We start from the raw sequence: 23,523 nt of genomic DNA on the forward strand, positions 1-23,523 counted from the left end.
CTTAAAAATCATACAATGTGATTTTCTGGATTTTTGTTTTAAATTCCGTCTCTCACAGTTGAAGTGTACCTATGATACAAATTACAGACCTTTACATGCTTTGTATGTAGGAAACACTGCCGATTTTGCAGGTTATCAAATACTTGTTCTCCCCACTGTGTGTGTGTGTGTGTGTGTGTGTGTGTGTGTGTGTGTGTGTGTGTGTGTGTGTGTGTGTGTGTGTGTGTGTGTGTGTGTGTGTGTGTGTGTGTGTGTGTGTGTGTGTGTGTGTGTGTGTGTGTGTATATTTAAACTAGGCAAGACTATATGACTGCTGCAATGATAATATGACTGCTGCAATGATAACCATGGTCACTGTAGTATAATGGTTGCTATGGGTATCATGGCTGTTGCCGTGTTAATGATTGCAGAAAAGCGAAGGATCAGGCAGACACACAGACTCGAAGAAAGACCGACGGAGTACTCCAAAAGGCTGTTCCTAGATCAGCCCAGAGTGAACAGACCGACACCAGTACACTGGATCGCATAACTCTTAACGGCTGGCCATAGATCAGCTTGGAGAGCGATCCCTGTTTTTGTGTCGTTGTTTTGTTGTGAGAGCTGGTGTCTGCCTGTGAGGAGAGGGCAGCATTAAACATACTGTTCACCTCCTCTTTAGAAACGAGGGATTGTGCCACAGAGAGGCAGAGAAGAGGCAGGAAAACAAACCAGATTGTGTGCATGTGTGTTTTGCGTATTGCAGACTCAGACCTGTGAGTAGTAGGCTGTGACGGTCAAGGAATTTTTTGGATGATTGTTATTGTCCAGCCAAATGACTGCGGTCACAGTAACAACCGTTTGAATAGCAGCAGCAACAACAACAACAACAACAAGTTGCGCTCGTAAAAAATGTTTTTGTCCTCTCCGCTCCTGACTGCGTATGTTGCCATGGAAACAGAATGAACAGGACGGGCGTCCCCATTCACGTCAATAATGGCTGGACTGACACCCGTTGCAAGTGCACAGGACCCATAGGAGCAAAGCAGGAAGTGGATGCTGAATATGTATCCATTTTTCTTTTAAATATGTGCCGTGATTTGTTGATTCAACTCAAACGACATGACAAAAATACATTCCGTTACATGTGGCACATCGGTTAACACCCATTTGAATGAACGTTCTGTATTACCATGGCAATGATTGCATCACAATACCAGGCAGCCATTGTGAGTGGACCCATGAGTTTACCAGTCAGATTGCTACTTCTGTTACAATGTGGTAGTGATGGAGGGAGTTACAGGATACTTCTGTTACAATGTGGTAGTGATGGAGGGAGTTACAGGATACTTCTGTTACAATGTGGTAGAATGAGGGAGTTACAGGATACTTCTGTTACAATGTGGTAGTGATGGAGGGACTTCTGTTACAATGTGGTAGTGATGGAGTGACTTCTGTTACAATGTGGTAGTGATGGAGGGACTTATGTTACAATGTGGTAGTGATGGAGGGAGTTACAGTCTTTCTGTTACAATGTGGTAGTGATGGAGGGAGTTCTGTTACAATGTGGTAGTGATGGAGGGAGTTACAGGAGACTTCTGTTACAATGTGGTAGTGACGGAGGGACTTCTGTTACAATGTGGTAGTGATGGAGGGAGTTACAGGAGACTTCTGTTACAATGTGGTAGTGACGGAGGGACTTCTGTTACAATGTGGTAGTGATGGAGGGAGTTACAGTCTTTCTGTTACAATGTGGTAGTGATGGAGGGAGTTACAGTCTTTCTGTTACAATGTGGTAGTGATGGAGGGACTTCTGTTACAATGTGGTAGTGATGGAGGGACTTCTGTTACAATGTGATAGTGATGGAGAGAGTTACAGGATACTTCTGTTACAATGTGGTAGTGATGGAGGGAGTTACAGGAGACTTCTGTTACAATGTGGTAGTGATGGAGGGACTTCTGTTACAATGTGGTAGTGATGGAGGGAGTTACAGGAGACTTCTGTTACAATGTGGTAGTGATGGAGGGAAGTACAGGAGACTTCTGTTACAATGTGGTAGTGATGGAGGGAGTTACAGGATACTTCTGTTACAATGTGGTAGTGATGGAGGGAGTTACAGGATACTTCTGTTACAATGTGGTAGAATGAGGGAGTTACAGGATACTTCTGTTACAATGTGGTAGTGACGGAGGGAGTTACAGTCTTTCTGTTACAATGTGGTAGTGATGGAGGGACTTCTGTTACAATGTGGTAGTGATGGAGGGACTTCTGTTACAATGTGGTAGTGATGGAGGGAGTTACAGTCTTTCTGTTACAATGTGGTAGTGATGGAGGGACTTCTGTTACAATGTGGTAGTGATGGAGGAAGTTACAGTCTTTCTGTTACAATGTGGTAGTGATGGAGGGAGTTAGTCTTTCTGTTACAATGTGGTAGTGATGGAGGGAGTTACAGTCTTTCTGTTACAATGTGGTAGTGATGGAGGGAGTTATGTTACAATGTGGTAGTGATGGAGGGAGTTACAGGAGACTTCTGTTACAATGTGGTAGTGACGGAGGGACTTCTGTTACAATGTGGTAGTGATGGAGGGAGTTACAGTCTTTCTGTTACAATGTGGTAGTGATGGAGGGAGTTACAGGAGACTTCTGTTACAATGTGGTAGTGATGGAGGGACTTCTGTTACAATGTGGTAGTGATGGAGGGAGTTACAGGATACTTCTGTTACAATGTGGTAGTGATGGAGGGAGTTACAGGATACTTCTGTTACAATGTGGTAGAATGAGGGAGTTACAGGATACTTCTGTTACAATGTGGTAGTGATGGAGGGACTTCTGTTACAATGTGGTAGTGATGGAGTGACTTCTGTTACAATGTGGTAGTGATGGAGGGACTTATGTTACAATGTGGTAGTGATGGAGGGAGTTACAGTCTTTCTGTTACAATGTGGTAGTGATGGAGGGAGTTCTGTTACAATGTGGTAGTGATGGAGGGAGTTACAGGAGACTTATGTTACAATGTGGTAGTGACGGAGGGACTTCTGTTACAATGTGGTAGTGATGGAGGGAGTTACAGGAGACTTCTGTTACAATGTGGTAGTGACGGAGGGACTTCTGTTACAATGTGGTAGTGATGGAGGGAGTTAGTCTTTCTGTTACAATGTGGTAGTGATGGAGGGAGTTACAGTCTTTCTGTTACAATGTGGTAGTGATGGAGGGACTTCTGTTACAATGTGGTAGTGATGGAGGGACTTCTGTTACAATGTGATAGTGATGGAGAGAGTTACAGGATACTTCTGTTACAATGTGGTAGTGATGGAGGGAGTTACAGGAGACTTCTGTTACAATGTGGTAGTGATGGAGGGACTTCTGTTACAATGTGGTAGTGATGGAGGGAGTTACAGGAGACTTCTGTTACAATGTGGTAGTGATGGAGGGAGTTACAGGAGACTTCTGTTACAATGTGGTAGTGATGGAGGGAGTTACAGGATACTTCTGTTACAATGTGGTAGTGATGGAGGGAGTTACAGGATACTTCTGTTACAATGTGGTAGAATGAGGGAGTTACAGGATACTTCTGTTACAATGTGGTAGTGACGGAGGGAGTTAGTCTTTCTGTTACAATGTGGTAGTGATGGAGGGACTTCTGTTACAATGTGGTAGTGATGGAGGGACTTCTGTTACAATGTGGTAGTGATGGAGGGAGTTACAGTCTTTCTGTTACAATGTGGTAGTGATGGAGGGACTTCTGTTACAATGTGGTAGTGATGGAGGAAGTTACAGTCTTTCTGTTACAATGTGGTAGTGATGGAGGGAGTTAGTCTTTCTGTTACAATGTGGTAGTGATGGAGGGAGTTACAGTCTTTCTGTTACAATGTGGTAGTGATGGAGGGAGTTATGTTACAATGTGGTAGTGATGGAGGGAGTTACAGTCTTTCTGTTACAATGTGGTAGTGATGGAGGGACTTCTGTTACAATGTGGTAGTGATGGAGGGACTTCTGTTACAATGTGGTAGTGATGGAGGGAGTTACAGGAGACTTCTGTTACAATGTGGTAGTGATGGAGGGAGTTACAGGAGACTTCTGTTACAATGTGGTAGTGATGGAGGGATTTACAGGAGACTTCTGTTACAATGTGGTAGTGACGGAGGGACTTCTGTTACAATGTGGTGGTGATGGAGGGAGTTACAGTCTTTCTGTTACAATGTGGTAGTGATGGAGGGACTTCTGTAAACAATGTGGTAGTGATGGAGGGAGTTACAGTCTTTCTGTTACAATGTGGTAGTGATGGAGGGACTTCTGTTACAATGTGGTAGTGATGGAGGGACTTCTGTTACAATGTGGTAGTGATGGAGGGAGTTACAGGATACTTCTGTTACAATGTGGTAGTGATGGAGGGACTTCTGTTACAATGTGGTATTGATGGAGGGAGTTACAGGAGACTTCTGTTACAATGTGGTAGTGATGGAGGGATTTACAGGAGACTTCTGTTACAATGTGGTAGTGACGGAGGGACTTCTGTTACAATGTGGTGGTGATGGAGGGAGTTACAGTCTTTCTGTTACAATGTGGTAGTGATGGAGGGACTTCTGTAAACAATGTGGTAGTGATGGAGGGAGTTACAGTCTTTCTGTTACAATGTGGTAGTGATGGAGGGACTTCTGTTACAATGTGGTAGTGATGGAGGGACTTCTGTTACAATGTGGTGGTGATGGAGGGAGTTACAGGAGACTTCTGTTACAATGTGGTAGTGATGGAGGGAGTTACAGGAGACTTCTGTTACAATGTGGTAGTGATGGAGGGAGTTACAGGAGACTTCTGTTACAATGTGGTAGTGATGGAGGGATTTACAGGAGACTTCTGTTACAATGTGGTAGTGATGGAGGGACTTCTGTTACAATGTGGTAGTGATGGAGGGACTTCTGTTACAATGTGGTAGTGACGGAGGGAGTTACAGTCTTTCTGTTACAATGTGGTAGTGACGTAGGGAGTTATGTTACAATGTGGTAGTGACGGAGGGAGGGGGTTCACAATGTGGTGGTGATGGAGGGACTTCTGTTACAATGTGGTAGTGACGGAGGGAGGGGGTTCACAATGTGGTGGTGATGGAGGGACTTCTGTTACAATGTGGTGGTGATGGAGGGACTTCTGTTACAATGTGGTGGTGATGGAGGGACTTCTGTTACAATGTGGTAGTGATGGAGGGACTTCTGTTACAATGTGGTAGTGATGGAGGGACTTCTGTTACAATGTGGTAGTGATGGAGGGACTTCTGCTACAATGTGGTGGTGATGGAGGGACTTCTGTTACAATGTGGTGGTGATGGAGGGACTTCTGTTACAATGTGGTGGTGATGGAGGGACTTCTGTTACAATGTGGTGGTGATGGAGGGACTTCTGTTACAATGTGGTGGTGATGGAGGGACTTCTGTTACAATGTGGTAGTGACGGAGGGACTTCTGTTACAATGTGGTAGTGACGGAGGGGGGGGTTCACAATGCCCTTGGTCTAACTGCATGGCTGTTCCTGGCTGCTAGATACACACACCACCTCTCCTCACCCCCTCAACATCCCCTGTTTTGTTCACTACCTCTGTCTCCATCTCCCTGGCCTCCCCTCATGCAATTGGCCAGTGTGTGGTGCTCTGCCTCCAAGCTGGTTTCTGATTGGCCCGCTGGTGCTGTGGTGCAGCTGCGGATGCCTTCCTTTAAGAGGCAGTCTAGAGTCTAGACTGCTGCGCTGTGGCCGCAACATCGACTCTCTCTCTCTCTCTCTCTCTCTCCTCTCTCTCTCTTCTCCTCTCTCTCCTCTCTCTCTCTTCATCTATCTATCTTCATTCCTCTCACTGCATGTTGATCTGATCCCTGTCTTTGTGTATTCTGTCCCTTTCTCCTCTGTTCCCTCTCTTTCTGATGTGAGGAGACTGCATGCTGAAGGTGAGTTGAGTTGACTGCGAGACCAGCTATATGTCTCTCTCTCTCTCTCTCGCTCTCTGTTATTCTGTCTCTTAAGTAGTGTTTGAGGATTCCATTGTAAGTAATCTGTTTTTTTTAATGTGTGTGCGTTTGTTGTATGTATCAAGCCTGTACACTGTTGAGGTGTCATGGAGGGTCTTTGATTATTTTCCTTGTGAGTCCTCATCAGATGATGGTGTGTCTGTTAGCTATGGGTCCTGATGCCATATGATGTGTGTCTGTTAGCTATGGGTCCTGATGCCATATGATGTGTGTCTGTTAGCTATGGGTCCTGATGCCATACGCCGTCTCTGTCTCTCTCCCTGTCTGTCTCTCTCCCTGTCTGTCTCTCTCCCTGTCTGTCTCTCTCCCTGTCTGTCTCTCTCCCTGTCTGTCTCTCTCCCTGTCTCTCTCTCTCGCTGTCTCTCTGTCTGTCTGTGTTGTTGGTCAGAGCCTGTTTCTCTCTGTCTGTGGCTGTGTGTGCTGTTGGTCAGAGTCTGTCTGCTATATCAGAGTCTGTCTGCGGTGTCTGTCTGCGGCCTGAGCCAGTGTCTGTCTGCGGCCTGAGCCAGTGTCTGTCTGCGCCCTGAGCCAGTGTCTGTCTGCGCCCTGAGCCAGTGTCTGTCTGCGCCCTGAGCCAGTGTCTGTCTGCGCCCTGAGCCAGTGTCTGTCTGCGCCCTGAGCCAGTGTCTGTCTGCGGCCTGAGTCAGTGGAGCTGCAGTGCCAAGGTTCATGTTACATTTTTAAAAAGGAAGACGTGTGGGACAACAGTGGGATATCTAATGGTGATTGGGTAATGCTAGAACTGACTGGTCGGATCCTAGATTGTTTCTAGAGAAGAAATGGCCATAAAAGTTGCATCATAATTTTTTTAATTTTACCTTTTTATTTAACTAGGCAAGTCGGTTAAGAACAAATTCTTATTTACAATGACTGCCTACCAAAAGGCAAAAAGGCCTCCTGCGGGAACGGGGGCCTGGGATTAAATCTATAAATATAGGATAAAAACACACACATGTTTGATGTCCTTGAAGACTGTCACGGTGGCCCACTTATTCAGACGACACTGTCTCGTGGCTTAATCATGGAGTACAGGCTGCTCTAACCGTCATCTCATTTAAATCACTTCAATTTTTATACTCTCTTTTTTTTGCCTGTATTTTTCATTGAACGCTACAGGAACAGGCCATGGCCATGGCCTGAACCATTAAATGCCCCCACTAGAGGGCAATGCCGCCCCCTATTTCGACATATTCCGTTCCTATGACGAATGACGCAGGCTTCTGATAAATATTCGACATTAGCTAGCTAATGTTATCTGTTGTTGCTACACTGTATTCAAAAGAATAGCCAGCTAGGCTAGACAATGGCTTGTTCTGGAGTTGGATTTGTCATAAACATTGAGGGAAAAACTTCACCACAGATGGATAGGGGAGACCAGTGTCTTTGACTTTCCATTATTGTTATCTCCAAAGATCTTCCAGAAATTGCGACCGCGAATCTGCCATAGAATAAGATGACGGTTTGGTAATATGGATAGCCTAGCTAGTGAACGGTTTGGTAATATGGATAGCCTAGCTAGTGAACGGTTTGGTAATATGGTTAGCCTAGCTAGTGAACGGTTTGGTAATATGGTTAGCCTAGCTAGTGAACGGTTTGGTAATATGGTTAGCCTAGCTAGTGAACGGTTTGGTAATATGGTTAGCCTAGCTAGTGAACGGTTTGGTAATATGGATAGCCTAGCTAGTGAACGGTTTGGTAATATGGTTAGCCTAGCTAGTGAACGGTTTGGTAATATGGTTAGCCTAGCTAGTGAACGGTTTGGTAATATGGATAGCCTAGCTAGTGAACGGTTTGGTAATATGGTTAGCCTAGCTAGTGAACGGTTTGGTAATATGGTTAGCCTAGCTAGTGAACGGTTTGGTAATATGGATAGCCTAGCTAGTGAACGGTTTGGTATTATGGATAGCCTAGCTAGTGAACGGTTTGGTAATATGGATAGCCTAGCTAGTGAACGGTTTGGTAATATGGATAGCCTAGCTAGTGAACGGTTTGGTAATATGGTTAGCCTAGCTAGTGAACGGTTTGGTAATATGGTTATTTGTTCAGTATATTTCTTTGGCCATTTTGAGGTCGAATTTGATGTAGCTCAGAACGTGTGTAATTTGGTTCCGTTCACTGTGTTGGTCCATGGAATTGAGAGCAGAACTGTAATCAACAAATGCAGGGAAGGCTGACTCCATGTTATGTGGTCATAAACCATTGGTTTGTCTAGATTGATCTCAAATGTTTTTTGACAGTAAAGAACCGTAGAGAACTTTAAATCCCTCAGATTATTCTGATTAAGGTTGGGATGGTTTTAAAAAAAAAAAAAATTTTAATTCAAGGACTGGCATTTGCTGAAGATTTGATTAATTTCCCATCAATATATTAGGTTAGGTACGCTGGTGTAGAACCTTCTTCTGAAAAAAATACTTTTAGTGTATGTGTGGGAGAATTCAAACTTGTCCAATTATTTCCTAAATTAAATTTGAACACTGGTATTTTTTAAAGCTGGCTACAGCTGCTATGTGCTTTCACAGAAGTTAAGTCTCTCTGGGGGTGGGGGTGGGGGGGGGGGTTGATTTGTGTCATAGGTGAGTGTTTGTATGTGAGCCTGTATGTAAGTGATGAGTGTATAAATAGAAGTGTTTGTATGTGAGCCTGTATGTAAGTGATGAGTGTATAAATAGAAGTGTTTGTATGTGAGCCTGTATGTAAGTGATGAGTGTATAAATAGAAGTGTTTGTATGTGAGCCTGTATGTAAGTGATGAGTGTATAAATAGAAGTGTTTGTATGTGAGCCTGTATGTAAGTGATGAGTGTATAAATAGAAGTGTTTGTATGTGAGCCTGTATGTAAGTGATGAGTGTATAAATAGAAGTGTTTGTATGTGAGCCTGTATGTAAGTGATGAGTGTATAAATAGAAGTGTTTGTATGTGAGCCTGTATGTAAGTGATGAGTGTATAAATAGAAGTGTTTGTATGTGAGCCTGTATGTAAGTGATGAGTGTATAAATAGAAGTGTTTGTATGTGAGCCTGTATGTAAGTGATGAGTGTATAAATAGAAGTGTTTGTATGTGAGCCTGTATGTAAGTGATGAGTGTATAAATAGAAGTGTTTGTATGTGAGCCTGTATGTAAGTGATGAGTGTATAAATAGAAGTGTTTGTATGTGAGCCTGTATGTAAGTGATGAGTGTATAAATAGAAGTGTTTGTATGTGAGCCTGTATGTAAGTGATGAGTGTATAAATAGAAGTGTTTGTGAATTTGGTCTCTTCAGAACGCCGTTCTGTTTGATTTGTATTGTTTGTATATCATTGTAGTTTAAATTTGTGTGACTTGTCCGTCAGTGTTTTTTTTGTGGACCCCAGGAAGAGTAGCGAATGGGGATACCAGGAGACAGGAATATTCTAGAATGAGCAGATGGGAGAGTTCTGTGAAGGTTCTAGAATGAGCAGATGGGAGAGTTCTGTGAAGGTTCTAGAATGAGCAGATGGGAGAGTTCTGTGAAGGTTCTAGAATGAGCAGATGGGAATGGTTCCGGTGTCTGTCTGCTGCAGCTGTCTCGTTCACTGTTTCCCTGTTTAGAATATCAGGCCTGACAATTCCCCCTGACACACACACACACACACACACAGCTATCTGGTTCTGTGCCACAGTTGAACCACCTTCTGAAAGATCCTTGTCAGTAGAACTGTCCCTTTCATCGCGCCACCTAAAAGCCAAGTCTAACATTCCCAAAAACCCTAACCCTAACATGCCCAAAAACCCTAGCCCTAACATGCCCAAAAGCCCTAACCCTAACATGCCCAAAAACCCTAACCCTAACATGCCCAAAAACCCTAACCCTAACATGCCCAAAAACCCTAACCCTAACATGCCCAAAAACCCTAACCCTAACATGCCCAAAAGCCCTAACCCTAACATGCCCAAAAACCCTAACCCTAACATGCCCAAAAACCCTAACCCTAACAAGCCCAAAAACCCTAAATCTAACATGCCCAAAAACCCTAACCCTAACATGCCCAAAAACCCTAACCCTAACATTCCCAAAAACCCTAACCCTAACATGCCCAAAAACCCTAACCCTAACATGCCCAAAAACCCTAACCCTAACATGCCCAAAAACCCTAACCCTAACATGCCCAAAAACCCTAACCCTACATGCCCAAAAACCCTAACCCTAACATGCCCAAAAACCCTAACCCTAACATGCCCAAAAACCCTAACCCTAACATGCCCAAAAACCCTAACCCTAACATGCCCAAAAACCCTAACCCTAACATGCCCAAAAACCCTAACCCGCCCAAAAACCCTAACCCTAACCCGCCCAAAAGTTCTAAAACCAAGTAAACAGTATATAATCTACCTCCGTATCCTGTAGTTTGAATAAACTAATTTGAATTGAATAATTCCCTAAAAATGCCTCTATCACTATTCACCATCTTAATCTATCCAATAATATCACCAACTCACCAAGCTTCTAAGTCACACATGCGTAGTACCAGGGTAATTCTCTGATCCTTTGATCAGACAATTGAGGAGGACGGAGGACGTCCTCTGGAAGTCATCATAATTACCATGTAAGTCTATGGAAGGGGGTGAGGAGCACAAGCCTCCTAGGTTTTGTATTGAAGTCAATATAGCCAGAGGAGGATGGAAGCTAGCTGTCCTCCAGCTACACCATGGTGCTACCTTACAGTGCTGTTGTGACTACTGTAGACCTTCATTGCGTAAGTGTACTATATAATCCCTATATACGGCATGACTATTGACCAGAACCATATGGGCCCTGGTCCAAAGTAGTGCACTATAAAGGGAATAAGGTGCCATTTCCCAACAGGTTATGTATCTGTCCATAGTCACTATGCAACATTGAGGATCAAGCAGCGGCCTGTAGCCATTGTTGGGACTACGTTGTGTGAAAGCTGTAGTTTAGTGGGTGTTGTGGTTGATGTTGGGCCAGCGAAACACACAAGGGTCTGATAGGGCACTAAGTAAGTGTTCTAGAGAGATCTGGGCTGTTGGACAGAGGGAGGGAGCTGGAGAGAGGATGGGACAGAGGGAGGGCACTGGAGAGAGAGGGTGGGCTGTGGGACAGAGGGAGGGCGCTGGAGAGAGAGGGTGGGCTGTGGGACAGAGGGAGGGAGCTGGAGAGAGGGGGGACAGAGGGTGGGAGCTGGAGATTAGGTGGGCTGTGGGACAGAGGGAGGGAGCTGGAGAGAGGGGGGACAGAGGGTGTGAGCTGGAGAGAGGGGGGACACTGGAGAGAGGGGGTGCAGAGGGAGGGCGCTGGAGAGAGAGGGGACAGAGGGAGGGTGCTGGAGAGAGGGTGGGAGGGAGCTGGACAGAGGGGGGGAGCTGCAGAGAGAGGTGGGCTGTGGGACAGAGGGAGGGAGCTGGAGAGAGAGGGTGGGCTGTGGGACAGAGGGAGGGAGCTGGAGAGAGGGTGGGCTGTGGGACAGAGGGAGGGAGCTGGAGAGAGGGTGGGCTGAGGGACAGAGGGAGGGAGCTGGAGAGAAGGTGGGCTGTGGGACAGAGGGAGGGAGCTGGAGAGAGAGGGTGGGCTGTGGGACAGAGGGAGGGAGCTGGAGAGAAGGTGGGACAGAGGGAGGGAGCTGGAGAGAGAGGGTGGGCTATGGGACAGAGGGAGGGAGCTGGAGAGAGGGGGGACAGAGGGAGGGCGCTGGAGAGAGGGGGGACTGTGTCTGAGTGGCACGAGCGCTAGTAGAGTGGGATGTTTTAGGAAAGAGATTCGTAGCCCACGTGCCCAGAGCACACAATCAGTAAATGTGTTACTCTGGCTTTCAAGCTGTTTACATTTAAATTCCCTGTTAGACAATAGGCTTTCTGTAGGAGAAAATGTGCTGCATTTACCTCCTATATAAATTGACTTGGATAATATTTTGGGGAAAACAAATCAGACCGTTCCATTGTGTATCAGGATGAGGTTTTTTTTTTTATCAGAAGGTGAGATTTCTCTGGGGGGTTTGAATCCTGTGTGGTGGACATGGGCATCGCAGGCAGGTTGCTTCTGTCCAAACACGGGTTGAAATACCATTAAAAATCATTACAAATACTGAATCTGGGCTTGATTGAGCTTCCCTTCTGCAATGGAAGCAATGAGAAAGTGCAAACCCTGTGCATCTGGCACTCCTGGTCAGGCTGAAGCAAATGCTAAAATAATTTGAAAGATTCTAAATGGTATTTGATACCAGGTGTGTTCCTTCATGTCCAGAAGCTGTTATTGTAGCGGACTCCACTGCAGTACACCAACCATCTGTCTGACACATTCTAACACATTCTGGCGGTGAGAGAAAATGGTGTTTGTTATCGTACCTACTCCCATAATCTTTTGCTAGTGTCTGGTTCTGCCGCTTTGTGATCAGTTGGGTTACCAGATAGACAGGCTGAAATTATATTGTTTGCCATGACGCTGTCCCTGTCTGCCCAAATACAGGCCTCCATTCGACTCATAAACAACATTTCAGCTCGCGTCTTCACACAAATATAGGTCTGGGTAGAGTTCATAAACAATGTGTCAGCTGTCTACAGTAGACGTCTTCACAGTTTTAAAGTTAGACCCGTTTAGAAATGGATCTGTGGCTTTCCCAACAGACCCGAAAGGCAATTTTTTTTTTACGTTTACATTTTTAGTAATTTAGCAGATCCTCTTGAGCACCTTACATGTTTTTGTACTTTTTCTAGGACGGTGCCACGTTGAAAGTCACTGAGCTTTTCAGTTTTCAGTAAGGCTGTTCCACTGCCAATGTTTGTCTATGGAGATTGCATGGCTGTGTGCTTGATTTTTTTATACACCTGTCAGCAATGGGTGTGGCTGAAATAATACCAAATCCACTCATTTAAAGGGGTGTCCACATACTTTTGTATATATATAGTGTGTATATATACACACCTTGACTTTCCACATTTTGTCGTGTTACAGCCTGAATTTAATCAATTAAATTGAGATTGTGTCACTGGCCTATACAGAATACCCCATAATGTCAAAGTGGAATTTTATTTTTTTGTTTTTAGATTATTATTATTATTTTTTACAAATGAATAAAACATGATAGCTTAAAATGTCTTGAGTCAATAAGTATTCAACCCTTTTGTTATGGTAAGACTGAAATTGTTCAGGAGTAAACATGTGCTTCATAAGTTGCATGGACTGTGTGTGCAATAATAGTGTTTTAACATGACTTTTTAAATGACTACCTCATCTCTGTAATGTCCCTCAGTCGAGCAGTGAATTTCCAAAATAGATTCAAGCGCAAAGACCAGGGAGGTTTCCCCTCTCAAAGAAGAGCACTTTCTGGTAGTTAAAAAAATAAAAACATCTTTAAAAAAAATAATAGGAAATTGAATATCTCTGAGCATGGGGAAGTTCTTAATTACACTTTGGATGGTGTATCAATACACCCAGTCACTACAAAGATACAGGTGTCCTTCCTAACTCAGTTGCCGGAGAGGAAGGAAATTCTCTCTTTTTTTTTTTCGACTGATACCCCATGTCATTGATCCACAATCCATAGTTAAGGATGCACAGTTTAATAATGCCCCCAATGCAATTCTAAAATATAATACATTCAGTGTGATTTCAACAGATTTTTGTCAAATTGACAAATTATTGTCTTTTGTTGATTTCATTCCAACCTTGTTTAGCATGATCTTTTCAATTATGGCATAATTCTGCTATTGTATTCATTTGCATCACTGTCAATGACATACTTTTATTTTGAAGGCAAACAGCAAATTCCACTTTTGTGCCTGATCCTGATTGTGACTAAGCTATACAACCCGGTCCGGTCGAGCCTCACAAGCCAGATGAAGCTAGCTGGCTGCTTATAACGTTCAATTTCAATAGGCGAACAACAAGTGGCTACCTAGCTAATACTTACAAGGATTCCTAAATCATTGCTATGAATAATGAAATTGACTGCAGTTTTAACTGGTCGTTGTGTTCAGGCTGGTTGTATTGGTGCTAGCTAGGAACCAAGCTAAAGCTAGCTACCCCAGAAGTTGCGCTCAAACAAATAATGTTTTATTACCAACACGGTATTGTAAACACATCGTTCGTGACCCGGTGTTTGCTTGTTTACAGACTTTTTTTTGTTGGTACAGCTTTTGACAGCGCTACTGATAGTAGTGGTGGCGCTTGGCTTGCACGTGCAAATTCAGAACACACAACATTCTATAATAGAACTGTGCTATTTGACATGCTAAATTAAAAACGTATTTAATTTGTCAACTAGTGCTATTTGACATGTATCTTTCTTGACACGCAAAGACCCAAACAGCGTTCCATAGTATGTCGTGAAGCTAATAGCAGTGACGCTAATACTGTGTTGCTCCGGTAGGGCAACATCTGAAAAATAGCGCACTTGGTAGTGTGTGTACCGGTGCTCGATCAGTCATTGAAAGCCAACATCACCCTCGAACAGAGAACGATTGATTGTCAAGGGCGAATGAATTCCATTATCTTGGCGTTACTGGATTTCGCCTTTGAGTTGTCTTGCTGAAATGTACTTACTCTTTTCAAATGACTGCTGGACTTGTTGTGACTGCTCGCTCCATACAGCAGACAGGTTAGGAATGCTGTGTTGCATGCTGGGAATGGTTAGGAATGCTGTGTAGCTCAACATTTTACTTTGCATCATTACGTCATATAGGTATGCACGGCAGCTTTGACATCGGTTTTCAAAGGTATTGTCCGTAGAGCTCCGAGACAGGATTTGTGCCGAGGCACAGATCTGGGGGAAAGGTACCAAAACATTTCTACAGTATTGAAGGTCCCCATGAACACAGTGGCCTCCATCATTCTTAAATATAAGAATTATCCTAGAGCTGACCGCCCGGCCAAACTGAACAATTGGGAAAGAAGGGCCTTGGTCAGAGTGGTGACCAAGAACCCGACGGTCACTCTGACGGAGCTCCAGAGTTCATCTGTGGAGATGGGAGAACCTTCCAGAAGGACAAGCATCTCTGCAGCACTCCACCAATCAGGCCTTTATGGTAGAGTGGCCAGACGGAAGCCAGTCCTCACGTAAAATTAAGATTTCCTCCTAAGTGTCCACAGACTGTTTCTAATGTACAGAAAACAGAATACGTAGCCTGTAGGTTCTAAACATGCCTCGGGTGAAATAAATACATTAATTCCATGTTACAGCAAATGCACATTATACCCCTTGTAAATGACATAGAAAAAGACGACAAATATCACAGTATGCCTCTAGTTCTACCAAACGAGTCCTTCATTTTGATACATTTGTTCAGAAACATTTGTTCAAATGTCACCGGCACTCTTGGTACTACTTCCGTTTGTTACAAGGTGCGGTGTCATAGTCTGACTCCTCCTTTCCCCCCCCCCCTTGGAATCCACATTTCTGGTGCCCAATAGTCTGGCTGGTAAACCCCAGTAATACGGTAGTCGTAAAAGATCGGTCGGTCGGTAGATCACCAGAGTGTCTGTCTTTTTGTGTCCTCGAACCTCCCCAGGGGACACGCAAAATCTTTTGTCTGGAGGGTGTGGCCTATATTGCAGCAATTACCAACAAATGACAACAATAGGCTAATGCTATTTATTTGACAACAGACCTACTTATATCCTATCTTTAAATAGACCGAACTTCATTTGGCCAACAAAAATGTCTCAACAAATGCTAGTATGAAATGAAACAAAACACTTTTTGCATATTAAAGAACTGGTTAATGATCATGAGAAAACAAATGATAAATGTGATAGTGAATTTAAAAAAAAATCTTTGTCCACTACAATATTAAAACTTGGCTCTTGTCGGTTTCTTTTCACTGTACTGTGTAACTTTAATTTTACTTGAATGAAAAAGTCGTCCATCTTTGTAATCGACAGTAGCCAAGGCTTAGCAGCAGTTGCGCAGCTGGAACCAGCTGGGCATTTTTTAAATATATTTTTTTTACCTTTATTATTATTTATTTTAAGAACAAATTCTTATTTTCAATGACGGCCCTAGGAACAGTGGGTTAACTGCCTTGTTCAGGGGCACAACGACAGATTTGAAACGTTGTCAGCTCGGGGATTTGAACTTGCAACCTTCCAGTTACCAGTTACTAGTCCAACTCTCTAAACCACTAGGCTACCCTGCCGCCCCATAAGCTGTACGTTTTATTGAGTTGCAATTGGCTGACACATAACAAGCTTGCGCTGCTTTCATCATGTCACACACATTAAATTAACAGAGTGCAGGTGCAATCGGGTCCAGTCGATAAATCCATTCACTTAACAGAAGACGGGTCCAGTCGATTTAAATACATTTTAATTAACAGTGGACAGGTCCAGTCGATTTAAATACATTTTAATTGCACCTACCGAGACCCGTGGCAATTATATCAGACCTGACCCAGGTCCTAGACAACAGTAAGAATTTGGGACCCGAACCTGGAATTTTGTGTCTCTAGAAGACATCTAACCTAGAGTATTCACCGAAATACAGATCTGGAGTCTGTTCATAAACAAGTGTCAGCTTAGAGCAATTTACTGTCTTCACCTAAGTACAGGTCTGGGTATAGCTCATAAATAATGTGTCAGTTACCTAGTGTCTATTGTCATCACCCAAATACAGGTCTGGAATCTGTTCATAAACAAGTGTCAGCTTTGAGCTATCTACTGTCGTCACCCAAATACAGGTCCGGGAACAGCTCATAAACAAGTTGTCAGCTACCTAGTATATACTGTTTTCACCCAAATACAGGTCTCAGGTCAGAATCTAAATATGTTTAGGCTGTTGCTAGTGTTAACTGGTTGAATCCATAAACATGTTTTGTTCATCTGAGAATAGCCCCTTAGCTGCCTGCCTGTCTCAGCCTTGGGAAGTCTGCATGTACTTATAGGCTCATTTAAAAAACCCTCTCGCTGCTTGTTTGTGTTGTGGTGGTGACTCTCTCACTAAGAACCTTTTAAGACGACAAGCTGCAGCAGGAGGACTAAAGCAGTGAGAGCAGGGTTCGGACTAGTCCTGACTACACTGTAAATAATGTTTGATGCCGTCTAAAGTGCTGGTGGTGTATACTGGAGCTAGCCTACTGGAAGACGGTAATGTTTTAATGCTTATTTTAATTACTACTTGCTTGGTAGGTATATGTTTTGTTTGGTCCTTCTGCTTGGTTTATATATTCCGCTTGGTAGTTATACTATGCAATTTGTTGAAAACTAGACATTAGCAGTAGGTTTTTTAGCTAGTGTAGGTTGCTAACCGGGAGGCTTTGTAGTGTCATCAGCCTTCTAATGTGGGGAAAGGGGATACCTCGTCAGTTGCACAACTGAATGCATTCAACCGAAATGTCTTCCCCATTTAACTAAACACCTCTGCGGGGAGCTGCCTTAATCAACATTCAATCCAGTTGTTGTGGGTGTGAACTGCTTTGCTCCAGGGCAGAACGGCAGATTTTTTTTCCCCACATCACCGGCTCGGGGATTTGAACAAGCAACCTTTCGTTTACTGTCCCAACGCTCTAACCAGCTGATAACTGGGAGACTGTTATAGTGGTATCAGCTAGGTGGTGGCTGGTAACTGGGAGACTGTATAGTAGTATCAGCTAGTGGTAGCTGATGACTGGGAGGACTAGGTGGTAGCTGATGACTGGGAGGACTAGGTGGTAGCTGATGACTGGGAGACTGTATCAGCTAGGTGGTAGCTAGTACTGGGAGACTGTATAGAGGTATCAGCTAGGTGGTAGCTAGTACTGGGAGACTGTATAGAGGTATCAGCTAGGTGGTAGCTAGTACTGGGAGACTGTATAGTGGTATCAGCTAGGTGCTGGCTGATGACTGGGAGACTGTATAGTGGTATCAGCTAGGTGGTGACTAACTGGGAGACTGTATAGAGGTATCAGCTAGGTGCTGGCTGACTGGGAGACTGTATAGTGGTATAGGCTAGGTGGTAGCTAGTACTGGCTGATAACTGGGAGACTGTATAGAGGTATCAGCTAGGTGCTGGCTGATGACTGGGAGACTGTATAGTGGTATCAGCTAGGTGGTAGCTAGTACTGGCTGATAACTGGGAGACTGTATAGTGGTATCAGCTAGGTGGTGGCTGACTGGGAGACTGTATAGTGGTATCAGCTAGGTGGTGACTGACTGGGAGACTGTATAGAGGTATCAGCTAGGTGGTAGATAGTACTGGGAGACTGTATAGAGGTATCAGCTAGGTGGTGACTGACTGGGAGACTGTATAGTGGTATCAGCTAGGTGCTGGCTGATGACTGGGAGACTGTATAGTGGTATCAGCTAGGTGGTAGCTAGTACTGGCTGATAACTGGGAGACTGTATAGAGGTATCAGCTAGGTGGTGACTGACTGGGAGACTGTATAGTGGTATCAGCTAGGTGGTAGATAGTACTGGGAGACTGTATAGAGGTATCAACTAGGTGGTGACTGATGACTGGGAGGACTAGGTGGTAGCTAGTACTGGGAGACTGTATAGTGGTATCAGCTAGGTGGTAGCTAGTACTGGGAGACTGTATAGTGGTATCAGCTAGGTGCTGGCTGATGACTGGGAGACTGTATAGTGGTATCAGCTAGGTGCTGGCTGATGACTGGGAGACTGTATAGTGGTATCAGCTAGGTGGTGACTAACTGGGAGACTGTATAGAGGTATCAGCTAGGTGCTGGCTGACTGGGAGACTGTATAGTGGTATCAGCTAGGTGGTAGCTAGTACTGGCTGATAACTGGGAGACTGTATAGTGGTATCAGCTAGGTGGTGGCTGACTGGGAGACTGTATAGTGGTATCAGCTAGGTGGTAGATAGTACTGGGAGACTGTATAGAGGTATCAACTAGGTGGTGACTGATGACTGGGAGGACTAGGTGGTAGCTAGTACTGGGAGACTGTATAGTGGTATCAGCTAGGTGGTAGCTGATGACTGGGAGACTGTATAGAGGTATCAGCTAGGTGGTGACTGACTGGGAGACTGTATAGTGGTATCAGCTAGGTGGTAGCTGATGACTGGGAGGACTAGGTGGTGACTGACTGGGAGACTGTATAGAGGTATCAGCTAGGTGGTGACTGACTGGGAGACTGTATAGTGGTATCAGCTAGGTGGTAGCTGATGACTGGGAGGACTAGGTGGTGGCTGACTGGGAGACTGTATAGTGGTATCAGCTAGGTGGTAGCTGACTGGGAGACTGTATAGTGGTATCAGATAGTGGTGACTGACTGGGAGACTGTATAGAGGTATCAGCTAGGTGGTAGCTAGTACTGGGAGACTGTATAGAGGTATCAGCTAGGTGGTAGCTAGTACTGGGAGACTGTATAGAGGTATCAGCTAGGTGCTGGCTGACTGGGAGACTGTATAGAGGTATCAGCTAGGTGCTGGCTGACTGGGAGACTGTATAGTGGTATCAGCTAGGTGCTGGCTGACTGGGAGACTGTATAGTGGTATCAGCTAGGTGGTAGATAGTACTGGGAGACTGTATAGTGGTATCAGCTAGGTGGTGGCTGACTGGGAGACTGTATAGTGGTATCAGCTAGGTGCTGGCTGACTGGGAGACTGTATAGAGGTATCAGCTAGGTGGTAGCTAGTACTGGCTGATGACTGGGAGACTTTTATATCATAATGAATATACTGATATGGATACTGATCCTAGCTGATCATCCTGCTCCAAGGCTCTTTGTGGATACTGGCCCAAATCAGATGCCATCTTATCCGGATGGGAGCCCAGTAGAGGAGAACGCAGTGAAATGTGATCAGACTTTTATAGCAGCTGTCAGCAGGGGCCTTGTTGTGGTGTCAATATGCTACTTCCAACGCTGAACACATAGCTCTCATCTCATTCACCACACACTCTTTTTATAGCCTTTTTATATAGTCTTTTTATAGCCTCGCTGCCGACAGTGTCCAGCTAACGGGGATGATTTGATTATTTTTAAAGTGCAGATGACCATACAATGATTTTTCCTATTGTGACTGGTTATCAGAGTTGTCCTCTGCTTACTTTGACATGCTTGCAAGCGCTCGTGCACACGCACACACACACACACACACACACACGCGCACACACACGATTGGGCGATATCAAGATGTTCATACCGTTCTTGTACCGGGGTATAAGGGTTAGCAGTGCACAAAAGGACGCTATTCCCTATTCCCATTCCCTATTCCCCATTCCCTCATCCTATTCCCATTCCCTATTCCCACTCCCTATTCCCTATTCCCATTCCCTATTCCCATTCCCTATTCCCACTCCCTATTCACTATTCCCACTCCCTATTCCCACTCCCAATTCCCATTCCCTATTCCCATCCCACTCCCAATTCCCTATTCCCACTCCCTATTCCAGTACCACCCAAGATGGCATAGCAGTTCAGACGTCTTTTGTCCTCGTCTTGTCGTGTCCCATATATATATATATATATATATATTTATTTATTTATTTATTTATTTATTTACAACTTTTTTCACATTTTTTTTTACATTTTCCATCAACTCATCTTCAAAACACTCTCCTGCAACCCGCCTCACCAATTTATATATATTTTTTATTTATTTTATTTTTATTTATTTTTTAATTTTACCCCTTTTTCTCCCCAATTTCGTGGTATCCAATTGTTGTAGCTACTATCTTGTCTCATTGCTACAACTCCCGTACGGGCTCGGGAGAGACGAAGGTTGAATGTCATGCGTCCTCCGATACACAACCCAACCAGCCGTACTGCTTCTTAACACAGCGCGCATCCAACCCGGAAGCCAGCCGCACCAATGTGTCGGAGGCTACACCGTGCACCTGGCAACCTTTGGCTAGCGCACACTGCGCCCGGCCCGCCACAGGAGTCGTTGGTGCGCGATGAGACAAGGAGATCCCTACCGACCAATCCCTCCCTAACCCGGACGACGCTAGGCCAAATGTGCGTCGCCCCACGGACCAATTTATATTGATAAAAAACTATTATTTACCTCAAATCTGTGGTCCTCCGGGAAGCTAGCCAGAAACTCCAAGAGGCTAGCCAGAAACTAGCCAGAAGCTAGCCAGGAGCTAGCCAGAAGCTGGCCCAGAAGCTAATCAGAAGCTAATCCAGAAGCTAATCAGAAGCTAGTTCAGAAGCTAGTTAGCTTCTTTACTGGCAAATCGTTAGTATTCAGCTAACCACGGTTTGTGGTCATCAGCTATCCTTTAGCTCGAAAATCTATCGCCGGTTTTGTACGGCGCGGCTCGGAGCGGAACATACCGGACCAGTTTCTCTCTCCATGTCCCTGGATTTTGGCCGCTGGCTCTGGACGTTCATGCCTGGGTCTCACAGCTGGCTAGCTGCTATCCGTGTGACTATCGACTTTCGTAGATTCCGGAGCAAACATCAATTATTCCGGAGCTAGCCAGCTCCGTCAATCACTCCTGAGTTCCATCAATCACTCCTGGGCTGCAGTCACCTATCCGGACCTGTTTTGCTGCCTACGCGGAGCCCCACCGGGCCTTCACAACTGGACTGCCGACGTTATCTACCCGAAGGAGTTATCCGGCTGGCTCCTCCGTTGCGACGTTACCTGAACTCTATAACTATATCTATTGTTCTTATTTTTGTTGTTGTTGTGTGATTTGGATTAATCCCCTCTACCACACGGAACCCCACTAATCTACTGACTGAGAGGTGGCTAATAACAGACCTCCATCCTATGCTAGCTTGCTACCGATGGCCTGGCTAGCTGTCTAAATCGCTGTGACCCCCAACCAACCTCTCCACTCACCGGACCCTTTTGATCACTCGACTAAGCATGCCTCTCCTTAATGTCAATATGCCTTGTCCATTGCTGTTCTGGTTAGTGTTTATTGGCTTATTTCACTTGTAGAGCCTCTAGTCCTGCTCACTATACCTTATCCAACCTATTAGTTCCACCACCCACACATGCAATGACATCTCCTGGTTTCAATGATGTTTCTAGAGACAATATCTCTCTCTTCATCACTCAATACCTAGGTTTACCTCCACTGTATTCACATCTTACCATACCTGTGTCTGTACATTATACCTTGATGCTATTTTATCGCCCCCAGAAACCTCCTTTTACTCTCTGTTCCAGACGTTCTAGACTACCAATTCTTATTGCTTTTAGCCGCACCCTTATTCTACTCCTCCTATGTTCCTCTGGCGATGTAGAGGTGAATCCAGGCCCTGCAGTGCCTAGCTCCACTCCTATTCCCCAGGCGCTCTCTTTTGACGACTTCTGTAACCGTAATAGCCTTGGTTTCATGCATGTTAACATTAGAAGCCTCCTCCCTAAGTTTGCTCTATTCACTGCTTTAGTACACTCTGCCAACCCGGATGTTCTAGCTGTGTCTGAATCCTGGCTTAGGAAGACCACCAAAAATTCTGAAATTTTAATTCCAAACTACAACATTTTCAGACAAGATAGAACTGCCAAAGGGGGCGGTGTTGCAATCTACTGCAAAGATAGCCTGCAGAGTTCTGTCCTACTATCCAGGTCTGTACCCAAACAATTTGAACTTCTACTTTTAAAAATCCACCTCTCTAAAAACAAGTCTCTCACCGTTGCCGCCTGCTATAGACCACCCTCTGCCCCCAGCTTTGCTCTGGACACCATATGTGAACTGATTGCCCCCCATCTATCTTCAGAGCTCGTGCTGCTAGGCGACCTAAACTGGAACATGCTTAACACCCCAGCCATCCTACAATCTAAACTTGATGCCCTCAATCTCACACAAATGATCAATGAACCTACCAGGTACCTCCCCAAAGCCTTAAACACTGGCACCCTCATAGATATCATCCTAACCAACTTGCCCTCTAAATACACTTCTGCTGCCTGCATCCGTAATGGGTCAGCGGTCAAACAACCTCCACTCATCACTGTAAAACGCTCCCTGAAACACTTCAGTGAGCAGGCCTTTCTAATCGACCTGGCCGAGGTATCCTGGAAGGATATTGATCTCATCCCGTCAGTAGAGGATGCCTGGATATTTTTTTTAAATGCCTTCCTAACCATCTTAAATAAACATGCCCCATTCAAGAAATTTAGAACCAGGAACAGATATAGCCCTTGGTTCTCCCCAGACCTGACTGCCCTTAACCTGACTGCCCTTAACCAACACAAAAACATCGTGATATGCAGCTGTTCAGGGAAGCTAGAAACCATTATACACAGGCAGTTAGAAAAGCCAAGGCTAGCTTTTTCAAGCAGAAATTTGCTTCCTGCAACACTAACTCAAAAAAGTTCTGGGACACTGTAAAGTCCATGAAGAATAAGAACACCTCCTCCCAGCTGCCCACTGCACTAAAGATAGGAAACACTGTCACCACTGATAAATCCACCATAATTGAGAATTTCAATAAGCATTTTTCTACGGCTGGCCATGCTTTCCACCTGGCTACTCCTACCCCGGTCAACAGCACTGCACCCCCAACAGCAACTCGCCCAAGCCTTCCCCATTTCTCCTTCTCCCAAATCCGTTCAGCTGATGTTCTGAAAGAGCTGCAAAATCTGGACCCCTACAAATCAGCCGGGCTAGACAATCTGGACCCTTTCTTTCTAAAATGATCTGCCGAAATTGTTGCCACCCCTATTA

General features: G+C 44.7%; 1 protein-coding gene across 5 annotated transcripts in view; it reads left to right on the top strand.

Moving 5' to 3' along the window:
* LOC139389357 (sodium-dependent phosphate transporter 2-like) overlaps positions 1-23,523 on the top strand; it is a 97,609-nt gene that overhangs the window by 31,735 nt on the left and 42,351 nt on the right. The window contains exon 1 of one of the 5 annotated variants that reach the window (XM_071136048.1): positions 16,819-17,041. The exons of the other annotated variants lie outside the window; for them this stretch is intronic. The gene's annotated coding sequence lies outside the window, so the exon portion shown is untranslated. Of the gene's footprint in view, positions 1-16,818; positions 17,042-23,523 lie in introns of those variants that run through there. 5 annotated transcript variants of the gene reach the window in all.

This window comes from Oncorhynchus clarkii, chromosome 30 (assembly GCF_045791955.1).
Source record: "Oncorhynchus clarkii lewisi isolate Uvic-CL-2024 chromosome 30, UVic_Ocla_1.0, whole genome shotgun sequence".
NCBI lineage: Eukaryota > Metazoa > Chordata > Actinopteri > Salmoniformes > Salmonidae > Oncorhynchus > Oncorhynchus clarkii.